Here is a 15537-nt window from a genome sequence, read left to right on the forward strand (position 1 = left end):
GTGTGTATGATGTGGCTGTTGTGTGAGTGAAGGCGGGTGCATGTGTATGATGTGGCTGTTGTGTGAGTGCAGGTGGATACGTGTGTATGATGTGTGTGTGTGAGTGCAGGTGGGTGCATGTGTATGATGTGGGTGTTGTGTGAGTGAAGGCGGGTGCATGTGTATGATGTGGGTGTTGTGTGAGTGAAGGCGGGTGCATGTGTATGATGTGGCTGTTGTGTGAGTGCAGGTGGATACGTGTGTGTGATGTGTGTGTGTGAGTGCAGGTGGGTACATGTGTATGATGTGGGTGTTGTGTGAGTGAAGGCAGGTGCATGTGTATGATGTGGGTGTTGTGTGAGTGAAGGCGGGTGCATGTGTATGATGTGGGTGTTGTGTGAGTGCAGGTGGATACATCTGTATGATGTGGGTGTTGTGTGAGTGCAGGCGGGTGCATGTGTATGATGTGGGTGTTGTGTGAGTGCAGGTGGATACGTGTGTATGATGTGGGTGTTGTGTGAGTGCAGGCGGATGCATGTGTATGATGTGGCTGTTGTGTGAGTGCAGGTGGATACGTGTGTATGATGTGGCTGTTGTGTGAGTGCAGGCGGATGCATGTGTATGATGTGGGTGTTGTGTGAGTGAAGGCGGGTACATGGGTATGATGTGGGTGTTGTGTGAGTGCAGGCGGATGCATGTGTATGATGTGGCTGTTGTGTGAGTGCAGGTGGATACGTGTGTATGATGTGGCTGTTGTGTGAGTGAAGGCGGGTGCATGTGTATGATGTGGCTGTTGTGTGAGTGCAGGTGGATACGTGTGTATGATGTGTGTGTGTGAGTGCAGGCGGGTGCATGTGTATGATGTGGGTGTTGTGTGAGTAAAGGCGGGTGCATGTGTATGATGTGGGTGTTGTGTGAGTGCAGGCGGGTGCATGTGTATGATGTGGGTGTTGTGTGAGTGCAGGTGGATACATCTGTATGATGTGGGTGTTGTGTGAGTGCAGGTGGATACGTGTGTATGATGTGGCTGTTGTGTGAGTGAAGGCGGGTGCATGTGTATGATGTGGCTGTTGTGTGAGTGCAGGTGGATACGTGTGTATGATGTGTGTGTGTGAGTGCAGGTGGGTGCATGTGTATGATGTGGGTGTTGTGTGAGTGAAGGCGGGTGCATGTGTATGATGTGGGTGTTGTGTGAGTGAAGGCGGGTGCATGTGTATGATGTGGCTGTTGTGTGAGTGCAGGTGGATACGTGTGTATGATGTGTGTGTGTGAGTGCAGGTGGGTGCATGTGTATGATGTGGGTGTTGTGTGAGTGAAGGCGGGTGCATGTGTATGATGTGGGTGTTGTGTGAGTGAAGGCGGGTGCATGTGTATGATGTGGGTGTTGTGTGAGTGCAGGTGGATACATCTGTATGATGTGGGTGTTGTGTGAGTGCAGGCGGGTGCATGTGTATGATGTGGGTGTTGTGTGAGTGCAGGTGGATACGTGTGTATGATGTGGGTGTTGTGTGAGTGCAGGCGGATGCATGTGTATGATGTGGCTGTTGTGTGAGTGCAGGTGGATACGTGTGTATGATGTGGCTGTTGTGTGAGTGAAGGCGGGTGCATGTGTATGATGTGGCTGTTGTGTGAGTGCAGGTGGATACGTGTGTATGATGTGTGTGTGTGAGTGCAGGCGGGTGCATGTGTATGATGTGGGTGTTGTGTGAGTTCAGGCGGGTGCATGTGTATGATGTGGGTGTTGTGTGAGTGCAGGTGGATACATCTGTATGATGTGGCTGTTGTGTGAGTGAAGGCGGGTGCATGTGTATGATGTGGGTGTTGTGTGAGTGAAGGCGGGTGCATGTGTATGATGTGGGTGTTGTGTGAGTGCAGGCGGGTGCATGTGTATGATGTGGGTGTTGTGTGAGTGCAGGTGGATACATCTGTATGATGTGGGTGTTGTGTGAGTGCAGGTGGATACGTGTGTATGATGTGGGTGTTATGTGAGTGCAGGTGGATACGTGTGTATGATGTGGGTGTTGTGTCAGTGAAGGCGGGTGCATGTGTATGATGTGGCTGTTGTGTGAGTGCAGGTGGGTACATGTGTATGATGTGGGTGTTGTGTGAGTGAAGGCGGGTCATGTGTATGATGTGGGTGTTGTGTGAGTGCAGGTGGATACATCTGTATGATGTGGGTGTTGTGTGAGTGCAGGTGGATACGTGTGTATGATGTGGGTGTTGTGTGAGTGCAGGCGGGTGCATGTGTATGATGTGGCTGTTGTGTGAGTGCAGGCAGGTACATGTGTATGATGTGGGTGTTGTGTGAGTGCAGGCGGGTGCATGTGTATGATGTGGGTGTTGTGTGAGTGCAGGCGGGTGCATGTGTATGATGTGGCTGTTGTGTGAGTGCAGGTGGATACATCTGTATGATGTGGCTGTTGTGTGAGTGCAGGCGGGTGCATGTGTATGATGTGGCTGTTGTGTGAGTACAGGTGGATACATCTGTATTATGTGGGTGTTGTGTGAGTGCAGGCGGGTACATGTGTATGATGTGGGTGTTGTGTGAGTGCAGGCGGGTGCATGTGTATGATGTGGGTGTTGTGTGAGTGCAGGTGGATACATCTGTATGATGTGGGTGTTGTGTGAGTGCAGGTGGATATGTGTGTATGATGTGGGTGTTATGTGAGTGCAGGTGGATACGTGTGTATGATGTGGGTGTTGTGTGAGTGAAGGCGGGTGCATGTGTATGATGTGGCTGTTGTGTGAGTGCAGGTGGGTACATGTGTATGATGTGGGTGTTGTGTGAGTGAAGGCGGGTGCATGTGTATGATGTGGGTGTTGTGTGAGTGCAGTTGGATACATCTGTATGATGTGGGTGTTGTGTGAGTGCAGGTGGATACGTGTGTATGATGTGGCTGTTGTGTGAGTGCAGGTGGGTACATGTGTATGATGTGGCTGTTGTGTGAGTGCAGGTGGGTACATGTGTATGATGTGGGTGTTGTGTGAGTGAAGGCGGGTGCATGTGTATGATGTGGGTGTTGTGTGAGTGCAGGCGGGTGCATGTGTATGATGTGGCTGTTGTGTGAGTGCAGGCAGGTACATGTGTATGATGTGGGTGTTATGTGAGTGCAGGCGGGTGCATGTGTATGATGTGGGTGTTGTGTGAGTGCAGGCGGGTGCATGTGTATGATGTGGCTGTTGTGTGAGTGCAGGTGGATACATCTGTATGATGTGGCTGTTGTGTGAGTGCAGGCGGGTGCATGTGTATGATGTGGCTGTTGTGTGAGTGCAGGTGGATACATCTGTATGATGTGGGTGTTGTGTGAGTGCAGGCGGGTGCATGTGTATGATGTGGGTGTTGTGTGAGTGCAGGCGGGTGCATGTGTATGATGTGGGTGTTGTGTGAGTGCAGGTGGATACGTGTGTATGATGTGGCTGTTGTTAGAGTGCAGGCGGGTGCATGTGTATGATGTGGCTGTTGTGTGAGTGCAGGCGGGTGCATGTGTATGATGTGGGTGTTGTGTGAGTGCAGGTGGATACGTGTGTATGATGTGGGTGTTGTGTGAGTGAAGGCGGGTGCATGTGTATGATGTGGCTGTTGTGTGAGTGCAGGCGGTACATGTGTATGATGTGGGTGTTGTGTGAGTGCAGGCGGGTGCATGTGTATGATGTGGGTGTTGTGTGAGTGCAGGTGGATACGTGTGTATGATGTGTGTGTGTGAGTGCAGGTGGGTGCATGTGTATGATGTGGGTGTTGTGTGAGTGAAGGCGGGTGCATGTGTATGATGTGGGTGTTGTGTGAGTGAAGGCGGGTGCATGTGTATGATGTGGGTGTTGTGTGAGTGAAGGCGGGTGCATGTGTATGATGTGGGTGTTGTGTGAGTGCAGGTGGATACATCTGTATGATGTGGGTGTTGTGTGAGTGCAGGCGGGTGCATGTGTATGATGTGGGTGTTGTGTGAGTGCAGGTGGATACGTGTGTATGATGTGGGTGTTGTGTGAGTGCAGGCGGATGCATGTGTATGATGTGGCTGTTGTGTGAGTGCAGGTGGATACGTGTGTATGATGTGGCTGTTGTGTGAGTGAAGGCGGGTGCATGTGTATGATGTGGCTGTTGTGTGAGTGCAGGTGGATACGTGTGTATGATGTGTGTGTGTGAGTGCAGGCGGGTGCATGTGTATGATGTGGGTGTTGTGTGAGTTCAGGCGGGTGCATGTGTATGATGTGGGTGTTGTGTGAGTGCAGGTGGATACATCTGTATGATGTGGCTGTTGTGTGAGTGAAGGCGGGTGCATGTGTATGATGTGGGTGTTGTGTGAGTGAAGGCGGGTGCATGTGTATGATGTGGGTGTTGTGTGAGTGCAGGCGGGTGCATGTGTATGATGTGGGTGTTGTGTGAGTGCAGGTGGATACATCTGTATGATGTGGGTGTTGTGTGAGTGCAGGTGGATACGTGTGTATGATGTGGGTGTTATGTGAGTGCAGGTGGATACGTGTGTATGATGTGGGTGTTGTGTCAGTGAAGGCGGGTGCATGTGTATGATGTGGCTGTTGTGTGAGTGCAGGTGGGTACATGTGTATGATGTGGGTGTTGTGTGAGTGAAGGCGGGTCATGTGTATGATGTGGGTGTTGTGTGAGTGCAGGTGGATACATCTGTATGATGTGGGTGTTGTGTGAGTGCAGGTGGATACGTGTGTATGATGTGGGTGTTGTGTGAGTGCAGGCGGGTGCATGTGTATGATGTGGCTGTTGTGTGAGTGCAGGCAGGTACATGTGTATGATGTGGGTGTTGTGTGAGTGCAGGCGGGTGCATGTGTATGATGTGGGTGTTGTGTGAGTGCAGGCGGGTGCATGTGTATGATGTGGCTGTTGTGTGAGTGCAGGTGGATACATCTGTATGATGTGGCTGTTGTGTGAGTGCAGGCGGGTGCATGTGTATGATGTGGCTGTTGTGTGAGTACAGGTGGATACATCTGTATTATGTGGGTGTTGTGTGAGTGCCGGCGGGTACATGTGTATGATGTGGGTGTTGTGTGAGTGCAGGCGGGTGCATGTGTATGATGTGGGTGTTGTGTGAGTGCAGGTGGATACATCTGTATGATGTGGGTGTTGTGTGAGTGCAGGTGGATACGTGTGTATGATGTGGGTGTTATGTGAGTGCAGGTGGATACGTGTGTATGATGTGGGTGTTGTGTGAGTGAAGGCGGGTGCATGTGTATGATGTGGCTGTTGTGTGAGTGCAGGTGGGTACATGTGTATGATGTGGGTGTTGTGTGAGTGAAGGCGGGTGCATGTGTATGATGTGGGTGTTGTGTGAGTGCAGGTGGATACATCTGTATGATGTGGGTGTTGTGTGAGTGCAGGTGGATACGTGTGTATGATGTGGCTGTTGTGTGAGTGCAGGTGGGTACATGTGTATGATGTGGCTGTTGTGTGAGTGCAGGTGGGTACATGTGTATGATGTGGGTGTTGTGTGAGTGAAGGCGGGTGCATGTGTATGATGTGGGTGTTGTGTGAGTGCAGGCGGGTGCATGTGTATGATGTGGCTGTTGTGTGAGTGCAGGCGGGTACATGTGTATGATGTGGGTGTTATGTGAGTGCAGGCGGGTGCATGTGTATGATGTGGGTGTTGTGTGAGTGCAGGCGGGTGCATGTGTATGATGTGGCTGTTGTGTGAGTGCAGGTGGATACATCTGTATGATGTGGCTGTTGTGTGAGTGCAGGCGGGTGCATGTGTATGATGTGGCTGTTGTGTGAGTGCAGGTGGATACATCTGTATGATGTGGCTGTTGTGTGAGTGCAGGCGGGTGCATGTGTATGATGTGGCTGTTGTGTGAGTGCAGGTGGATACATCTGTATGATGTGGGTGTTGTGTGAGTGCAGGCGGGTGCATGTGTATGATGTGGGTGTTGTGTGAGTGCAGGTGGATGCATCTGTATGATGTGGGTGTTGTGTGAGTGCAGGTGGATACGTGTGTATGATGTGGCTGTTGTGTGAGTGCAGGCGGGTGCATGTGTATGATGTGGCTGTTGTGTGAGTGCAGGCGGGTGCATGTGTATGATGTGGGTGTTGTGTGAGTGCAGGTGGATACGTGTGTATGATGTGGGTGTTGTGTGAGTGCAGGTGGATACATCTGTATGATGTGGGTGTTGTGTGAGTGCAGGTGGATACGTGTGCATGATGTGGGTGTTATGTGAGTGCAGGTGGATACGTGTGTATGATGTGGGTGTTGTGTGAGTGCAGGCGGGTGCATGTGTATGATGTGGGTGTTGTGTGAGTGCAGGTGGATGCATCTGTATGATGTGGGTGTTGTGTGAGTGCAGGTGGATACGTGTGTATGATGTGGCTGTTGTGTGAGTGCAGGCGGGTGCATGTGTATGATGTGGCTGTTGTGTGAGTGCAGGCGGGTGCATGTGTATGATGTGGGTGTTGTGTGAGTGCAGGTGGATACGTGTGTATGATGTGGGTGTTGTGTGAGTGCAGGTGGATACATCTGTATGATGTGGGTGTTGTGTGAGTGCAGGTGGATACGTGTGCATGATGTGGGTGTTATGTGAGTGCAGGTGGATACGTGTGTATGATGTGGGTGTTGTGTCAGTGAAGGCGGGTGCATGTGTATGATGTGGCTGTTGTGTGAGTGCAGGTGGGTACATGTGTATGATGTGGGTGTTGTGTGAGTGAAGGCGGGTCATGTGTATGATGTGGGTGTTGTGTGAGTGCAGGTGGATGCATCTGTATGATGTGGGTGTTGTGTGAGTGCAGGTGGATACGTGTGTATGATGTGGGTGTTGTGTGAGTGCAGGCGGGTGCATGTGTATGATGTGGCTGTTGTGTGAGTGCAGGCAGGTACATGTGTATGATGTGGGTGTTGTGTGAGTGCAGGCGGGTGCATGTGTATGATGTGGGTGTTGTGTGAGTGCAGGCGGGTGCATGTGTATGATGTGGCTGTTGTGTGAGTGCAGGTGGATACATCTGTATGATGTGGCTGTTGTGTGAGTGCAGGCGGGTGCATGTGTATGATGTGGCTGTTGTGTGAGTACAGGTGGATACATCTGTATTATGTGGGTGTTGTGTGAGTGCAGGCGGGTACATGTGTATGATGTGGGTGTTGTGTGAGTGCAGGCGGGTGCATGTGTATGATGTGGGTGTTGTGTGAGTGCAGGTGGATACATCTGTATGATGTGGGTGTTGTGTGAGTGCAGGTGGATACGTGTGTATGATGTGGGTGTTATGTGAGTGCAGGTGGATACGTGTGTATGATGTGGGTGTTGTGTGAGTGAAGGCGGGTGCATGTGTATGATGTGGCTGTTGTGTGAGTGCAGGTGGGTACATGTGTATGATGTGGGTGTTGTGTGAGTGAAGGCGGGTGCATGTGTATGATGTGGGTGTTGTGTGAGTGCAGGTGGATACATCTGTATGATGTGGGTGTTGTGTGAGTGCAGGTGGATACGTGTGTATGATGTGGCTGTTGTGTGAGTGCAGGTGGGTACATGTGTATGATGTGGCTGTTGTGTGAGTGTAGGTGGGTACATGTGTATGATGTGGGTGTTGTTTGAGTGAAGGCGGGTGCATGTGTATGATGTGGGTGTTGTGTGAGTGCAGGCGGGTGCATGTGTATGATGTGGCTGTTGTGTGAGTGCAGGCAGGTACATGTGTATGATGTGGGTGTTATGTGAGTGCAGGCGGGTGCATGTGTATGATGTGGGTGTTGTGTGAGTGCAGGCGGGTGCATGTGTATGATGTGGCTGTTGTGTGAGTGCAGGTGGATACATCTGTATGATGTGGCTGTTGTGTGAGTGCAGGCGGGTGCATGTGTATGATGTGGCTGTTGTGTGAGTGCAGGTGGATACATCTGTATGATGTGGCTGTTGTGTGAGTGCAGGCGGGTGCATGTGTATGATGTGGCTGTTGTGTGAGTGCAGGTGGATACATCTGTATGATGTGGGTGTTGTGTGAGTGCAGGCGGGTGCATGTGTATGATGTGGGTGTTGTGTGAGTGCAGGCGGGTGCATGTGTATGATGTGGGTGTTGTGTGAGTGCAGGTGGATACGTGTGTATGATGTGGCTGTTGTGTGAGTGCAGGCGGGTGCATGTGTATGATGTGGCTGTTGTGTGAGTGCAGGCGGGTGCATGTGTATGATGTGGGTGTTGTGTGAGTGCAGGTGGATACGTGTGTATGATGTGGGTGTTGTGTGAGTGAAGGCGGGTGCATGTGTATGATGTGGCTGTTGTGTGAGTGCAGGCGGTACATGTGTATGATGTGGGTGTTGTGTGAGTGCAGGTGGATACGTGTGTATGATGTGGCTGTTGTGTGAGTGCAGGTGGGTACATGTGTATGATGTGGCTGTTGTGTGAGTGCAGGTGGGTACATGTGTATGATGTGGGTGTTGTGTGAGTGAAGGCGGGTGCATGTGTATGATGTGGGTGTTGTGTGAGTGCAGGCGGGTGCATGTGTATGATGTGGCTGTTGTGTGAGTGCAGGCGGGTACATGTGTATGATGTGGGTGTTATGTGAGTGCAGGCGGGTGCATGTGTATGATGTGGGTGTTGTGTGAGTGCAGGCGGGTGCATGTGTATGATGTGGCTGTTGTGTGAGTGCAGGTGGATACATCTGTATGATGTGGCTGTTGTGTGAGTGCAGGCGGGTGCATGTGTATGATGTGGCTGTTGTGTGAGTGCAGGTGGATACATCTGTATGATGTGGCTGTTGTGTGAGTGCAGGCGGGTGCATGTGTATGATGTGGCTGTTGTGTGAGTGCAGGTGGATACATCTGTATGATGTGGGTGTTGTGTGAGTGCAGGCGGGTGCATGTGTATGATGTGGGTGTTGTGTGAGTGCAGGCGGGTGCATGTGTATGATGTGGGTGTTGTGTGAGTGCATGTGGATACGTGTGTATGATGTGGCTGTTGTGTGAGTGCAGGCGGGTGCATGTGTATGATGTGGCTGTTGTGTGAGTGCAGGCGGGTGCATGTGTATGATGTGGGTGTTGTGTGAGTGCAGGTGGATACGTGTGTATGATGTGGGTGTTGTGTGAGTGAAGGCGGGTGCATGTGTATGATGTGGCTGTTGTGTGAGTGCAGGCGTTACATGTGTATGATGTGGGTGTTGTGTGAGTGCAGGCGGGTGCATGTGTATGATGTGGCTGTTGTGTGAGTGCAGGTGGATACGTGTGTATGATGTGGCTGTTGTGTGAGTGCAGGTGGGTACATGTGTATGATGTGGCTGTTGTGTGAGTGCAGGTGGATACGTGTGTATGATGTGTGTGTGAGTGCAGGCGGGTACATGTTTATGATGTGGGTGTTGTGCAGGCAGGCACATATGGGAGTCAGAGGACAACTTTCAGGTTGGTCCCTGCCTTGTACTTGTCTCAAGGCATGTTCTCTCAGTCTTGTCATTGGTCTGCAGTCTTCTGGGAAATGCTCCTGTGCTCCCCTCACACCTGGTATAGGACCCGTGGGATTAGAGAAGTCTGCCATGTGCAGCCATTACATGGCTCTGAGGAGAAGAATTTAGGTGCTCAGAGTTGTATGGCAAGCACTTTATTCACTGAGCCATTTATCTTCCCAACCCCACAAATTTAAACGCCTATTTAACTCCTACAGCTCTTTCAACTATGTCATAGTATTAGAATAGCTGCTTTTGGGCTGGAGAGATGGCTTAGCGGTTAAATGCTTGCCTGAGAAGCCTAAGGACCCTGGTTCGAGGCTCGGTTCCCCAGGTCCCACGTTAGCCAGATGCACAAGGGGGCGCACGCGTCTGGAGTTCGTTTGCAGCGGCTGGAAGCCCTGGCGCGCCCATTCTCTCTCCCTCTATCTGTCTTCCTCTCTGCGTCTGTCGCTTTCAAATAAATAAATAAATAAAAAGAATAGCTGCTTTGTTCAGGTGAGGTAACTAACACTATCTTCTGCCCGAGGTTACTAAGAGGTCAAGCCGAGGGTCAGTCTCCAGATGCCTTGTTCTAAGCGACCCTATCCCCTTTATCATGTGGTTTCCTATTGTCAGCATCCACAAACAACCTTTATGCTTCTTCTTGCCTTTCAGACTTATGACATTTTCTCTTTATGCAGGCCAGCTAGGCTTGATAACCAGGAGTCTGCTGACACTCTCTGGCCAGAAAGCAGTGCAGTCACCCTCGTAGGACCCCCACTCACTTCAGGCCCTGTCATGTGTCTCCCATCCACCCTCTCTGCCCCACTCTCCCCAGCCCAGTGGGAAACCTACAATAATCCTGGTCATTCACAGCCCATCACTGACCCCAGAAAACTCACCTCAGCCAAACACACCTCACCCACCCTAGTCACTGGCCCTTTTGCAGCAGACTCTTCTCCTGCTCAAACCCTTTGTGCACCAGCCGCAGGAGGCCCTCAGCCACAGTGATGTCAGAGAATCCTAGCAGCCACCGATTTCTGCTCACCGACATCAGAGAACTGATCACTGATGTCAGAGTATCCCCACAGTCACCAACTTTTGCTACTGATGTCAGAGAACTGGTCACTGACATCAGAGAATCCCCACAGCCAACAGCCAACAATACCAGCGCAGAAGCACGAGAAGCTCTCAGTCCAACCAACCACTCTGGCGCTCTTGGGGCTGTACTGGCTTTCAGTTAAGATCGCATTGCAGGTGGATTGTGCGCATGCCCACTGACATTCCTAAAGTTATGGCTTGGTGGCAGTTATCATGGAGAGTTGGGTACTTTCTGTTCTTTCATAAAAGGTCATGGCTGAGAGATTTTTTTAAATTTTTGTTTATTTATTTGAAAGTGAGAAAGAGGGAGAGAGAGAGAGAATGGGCACGCCAGGGCCTCCAGCCACTGCAAATGAACTCCAGAGGCGTGCACCCCTTGTGCATCTGGCTAATGCGAGTCCTGGGTAATTGAGCCTCGAACAGGCGGTCCTTAGGCTTCACAGGCAAGCACTTAACTGCTAAGCCATCTTTCCAGCCCCATGGCTGAGAGTTTTTGGCAGAAGTATCTTGGAGAACTATGTAATTCTGTGCCCAGAAGCCATAGATTGGTACTAGAAAATTTCAGTGCCAGGGGTGGGATACCTTCCAGTGAGGTGTTGGTCAGGGAGGCCCCTGGCTCCCCCAAAATATTACAGCCTATGGAGAAGGCTCTTGGTTGCCCACCAGAACTAGAAGGTAAGATCCCATTGCTGAAAACTCCACATGCTTGGGCTGCAAGGTCACTGAGAAATCAAATTTGAGCTGAGCTAGAAGCCTGTTGACTGTCAGGATGCTGAGAAGAGCTATGTAGGGAGAAATGTCATCTACAGTGTAAACCAGCAGTGGACCCTGCAAGCTTTTATGGCTGGACAGCCAGGCCAAGTATACCAACTGGTGCAATGGTGCGTGTCTGTTATGGGGAAACCAACTGCTCTCTGAAATGGACCTGAGGCCACTCTAAGGGATGGAATTCCTGCCTGGTACTGAAAACCTAACCAAAAGCCTATGCCTAGGGAGGTAATAAGCCCTAGCAGGGAGACTGTTTCTGTTGTCTGGCTAAATGGATATAATATACTCATCAAACACCCCACTAAATACTTAAGTTTATACACATATATTAATGCTACTCTCGCTTTTGATTAGAGAAGCATCTCTTTTCAGATGGCATTGACCACTGGAGATACTCAAAACTCACCAATGTGCTGAGAAGAAAGGACAGTGGTGTGTTCAGCACTGAGACATCTCTATTACACCCGCCAAGACTCAGGAATCATTGCAGAAGAGGTGGCGGAAAGAATGTATTGCAGTCAGGTTCGCACTGCTGGCAGAAATCACCTGACCAAGGGCAGCTTGTGGGAACAAAGCTTTATTTTGGCTTACAGACTAGAAGGGAAGCTCCACGATGCCAGGGGAAAATGAAGGCATGAGCAGAGGGTGGACATCACTTCCCAGCCAACATTAGGTGAGTGTGGTAAACACTGGCAAGGGAACACTGGCTATAATACCTATAAGCCCACCCCCAACAATACACTGCCTCCCAGAGGTGTTAATTCCCAAATCTTCGCCAGCTGGGAACCTAGCATTCAGAGCACCTAAATTTATGGGGGACACCTGAATCAAACTACCACAGAATGCAAGAGCCAAAAGAAGGGGATGAGTGCTTACAATACTGTCTTCCAGACCCAAGGGGGCTGTGGAATTCATGACCTCACACTGGCGGATGATGCTAGCTAGCTACACAAGGAAAAAAAGTGATGTCATCAAAATAGAAGAGAGATCAATTAGAAAGAGATTCGGGGGGGGGGGACTCAGGAAGGGGAAAGAGGGTGGTAGGAGGCAATTATGACCATGGTATACTTTATGTTTGTACAGAGGTTGTCAATTAAGTTTAAAAAAAAAAAAAAGAAATGTTCATGGCCATGCCCATAGGACCATCAGTCAGAGAGAATGAAGTATCACAGACTAGACTGTTCAAGACTGACAGGGGATTTAACAGTTTGAGGGTGCCCAGGTTTATTTATAAGAGGAGGTGACATTGCATATTTTACCCCCTGCACTCTGAAATTTGGAAAGTGGGTGATAATGGGGAAATAAGCAAAGCCATATGAATAGTAAAGATGAGGACCTGAAATTTTCTACATGATAGTTTCAAAGCACACCCATGGTCCCTATGGGACCAAAGTCCCTTCTCATAAGTATAATTTTATTATTTTAAAAAGTTTTACTTAGTACATTGTGAGGGGCAGTGGGCTTGGCAGTATAACAGCACTGGCAGCCAATATTTTTGTTTTGTTTTTATACAAAGCTAGGCATAGTAGCTTACCTCTTTAGTCCATCACTTGTGAGGCTGAAGCTGGAGGTTTCCTGAGTTTGAGACCAGACGAGGCTAGAGTGAGAGCCTATCTCAAAACAAACAAACAAACAACAAACAAAACTTCTGTATTCTTAGAAACAGTGTAAACTGCTGTGAACAGGCCTCACGTGTAACCCACTTGTCCCACAGGTCCTCTACCTGTTCCTGCTGTTCACTAGCTAGGTGTGTCCTTCATCATTCTTGGAGGGTGTTATTTCCACCTTGCCAAAGCCTCTGAAAAGATTCAAAAGACAAGAATGAAAGAATGAATCAGTGGTCTGGCACCATAGCTCAGTTGGTACAGTGGTGGTTGCCTAGCATAGACAAACTCCTAGATTCCATCCCAGCACTGTATAAATAAACCAGATGTGGTGGTCAACACCTGTAATCCTAGCACTCGGGGTAAAAGAATCAAAATTGAAGGTCTTCCTTAGTTATAAAGCAGGTTCAGAGTCAGCCTGGACTACCCAACACTGCCTCACAAATGAATGGCCAAACAAAAATGGCTGACTACATGTTGCCACTTCAACCTCACAGAATATCATGTCATTGGTGACACATTTCAGAGTGAAAAAAGCGGTATGTGCCTGCAAAAACAAAGAGGGCTAGGAAGATGGCTCAGTGGTTAAAGGCACTCGCTTACAGTCTGCCTACCCAGGTCTGATTTCCCAGTACCTACATAAAGCCAGATGCACAAAGTGGCATGTGTCTAGAGTTTGTTTGTAGTGGCAAGAGGCCCTGGTGCATCCATACGGACTCTCAAATAATTTTTTTTTTAGAAAACACAGAGAGGACTGGAGATATAGCTCAGTGGTTTAAAGCATTTACTTGCAAGCCTATAGCCTAGGTACAAATCCTCACTACCCACCTAAAGCCAGATGCACAAAGTGGTACATGCATCTGGAGTTTGTAATAGCAAGAGGCTCTTGTGTGCCCATTCCCTCTCTCTCTCTGCTTGCAAATAAATAAAATTAAGTAAATATATAAACTCAGAGACCTTGTGGAGGTATATGATTATAACCACAGTAGTATTTGTGTGTCATGTGTTGACAGGAATCTTCAGTAAAGCAGGTAACAAAAACTTTCTCAGCTTGGGGGCTATATAGTCTCTGCCACAAGTAGGCAATTCTCCCAGTTGGACACTCCTCACTCCTGGACAATGCATGTTAATGAGTATGGCTGGGTTTCAACACATTATTTTTCTGAAAACCAGATAGGCCAAAATGGTCCATGTTGCTGAATCCTGGTATGTATGACTACAAGCTTGCATAATAATATGAACAGGCCTAGACTGAATGGTTGGCTCAGTACACATGATCAGCTATTAAGGAAGCAAGCCCAGAGCTTAACTAACAAAGGAGCGGAGCTGGGCATAGCTGTGCACGCCTTTAATCCCAGCACTCGGGAGGCAGAGGTAGGAGGATCACTGTGAGTTCGAGGCCACCCTGAGACTCCATAGTGAATTCCTGGTCAACCTAGGCTAGAGAGAGACCCTACCTTGAAAAAACAAAAAACAAACAACAATAACAACAAAGGAGTGGGACTGGAGAGATGGTTCAGTGGTTGAAGGCACTTGCTTGCAAAGCCTGAAGGCCTGGGTTAAATTCCCCAACACCCATGTAAAACCAGATGCACAGAGTGGCTCATATGTCTGGAGTTCATTTACAGTGGCAGGTGGCTCTGGTACAACCATCCTCTCTGTCTCTGTCTACCTCATTGTCTCCCTCTCTTTCAATAAAAATATTATTTTTTTCTTTTTATTATTTATTTGACAGAGAGGAAAAGAGAAAGAGAGAGAGACAGAATGGGCACGCCAGGGCCTCCAGTCACTGCAAACGAACCCGACACATGCACCCCCTTGTGCGTCTGGCTTATGCGGGTCCTGGGGAATCAAATCTGGGTCATTTGGCTTTGCAGGCAAACGCTTTTACCGCTAAGCCATCCCTCCAGCCCTATTTTTACTTCTCAAAGGCACAGTTATATAATAATTTACTAATGATGTAACCTTAAGATGGAGTGCCCATAGGGATACATTTTTTTTTTTTAACTTAAGACTCTATTGGGTTATGAGAAAAGGAGAAAATACAGAGAGTTCTTGCACTGTGGAAGGCAGGAGGGGATAGAAAGTCCATGTGAGAGGAGTCAGTGTCCGTCCCCCCCCCATCTCAGCCCATCAGGGCCAAACAGAGGGGATACTTACCAGAGCAGGGACCTGGAAGTTCAGGAGAGATGAAGAGCCAAAGAGCAGGGATATATACTTTTTAACTGCAAACTAGATCCTTAAAAAAAAAAACTCTCCGCTCATGCAAGGCAGTGAATTCTGCAGCAAATGCCACCAAACTGAAGGCAAACCTAGACTTTTTGTTGTTGTTGTTTATTTTTATTGATTTATTTGAAAGTGACAGATAAAGAGGCAGATAGAGAGAGAGAGAATGGGTGTGCCAGGGCCTCCAGCCACTGAAAACGAACTCCAGATGTGTGTGCCCCCTTGTGCATCTGGCTAAGGTGGTTCCTGGGAAATCGAGCCTTGAACCGGGGTCCTTAGGATTCACAGGCAAGCGCTTCACCACTAAGCCGTTTCTCTAGCCCCTAGACTTTTAATATAATGTATATGCTGACCAACCATGTACACACATACATATAATAAATGTATTATTACATATAACATAAAAGACACATGTTTATAATTTGCTTCCTGGCACTTAAAAAAAATTGTAGTATCCCACAATAAGTAATGAAACCATTAGACAAATTTCCCACAAATTCTCTAATAAA

The sequence above is a fragment of the Jaculus jaculus genome, chromosome 14 (assembly GCF_020740685.1).
Source record: "Jaculus jaculus isolate mJacJac1 chromosome 14, mJacJac1.mat.Y.cur, whole genome shotgun sequence".
Classification (NCBI taxonomy): domain Eukaryota; kingdom Metazoa; phylum Chordata; class Mammalia; order Rodentia; family Dipodidae; genus Jaculus; species Jaculus jaculus.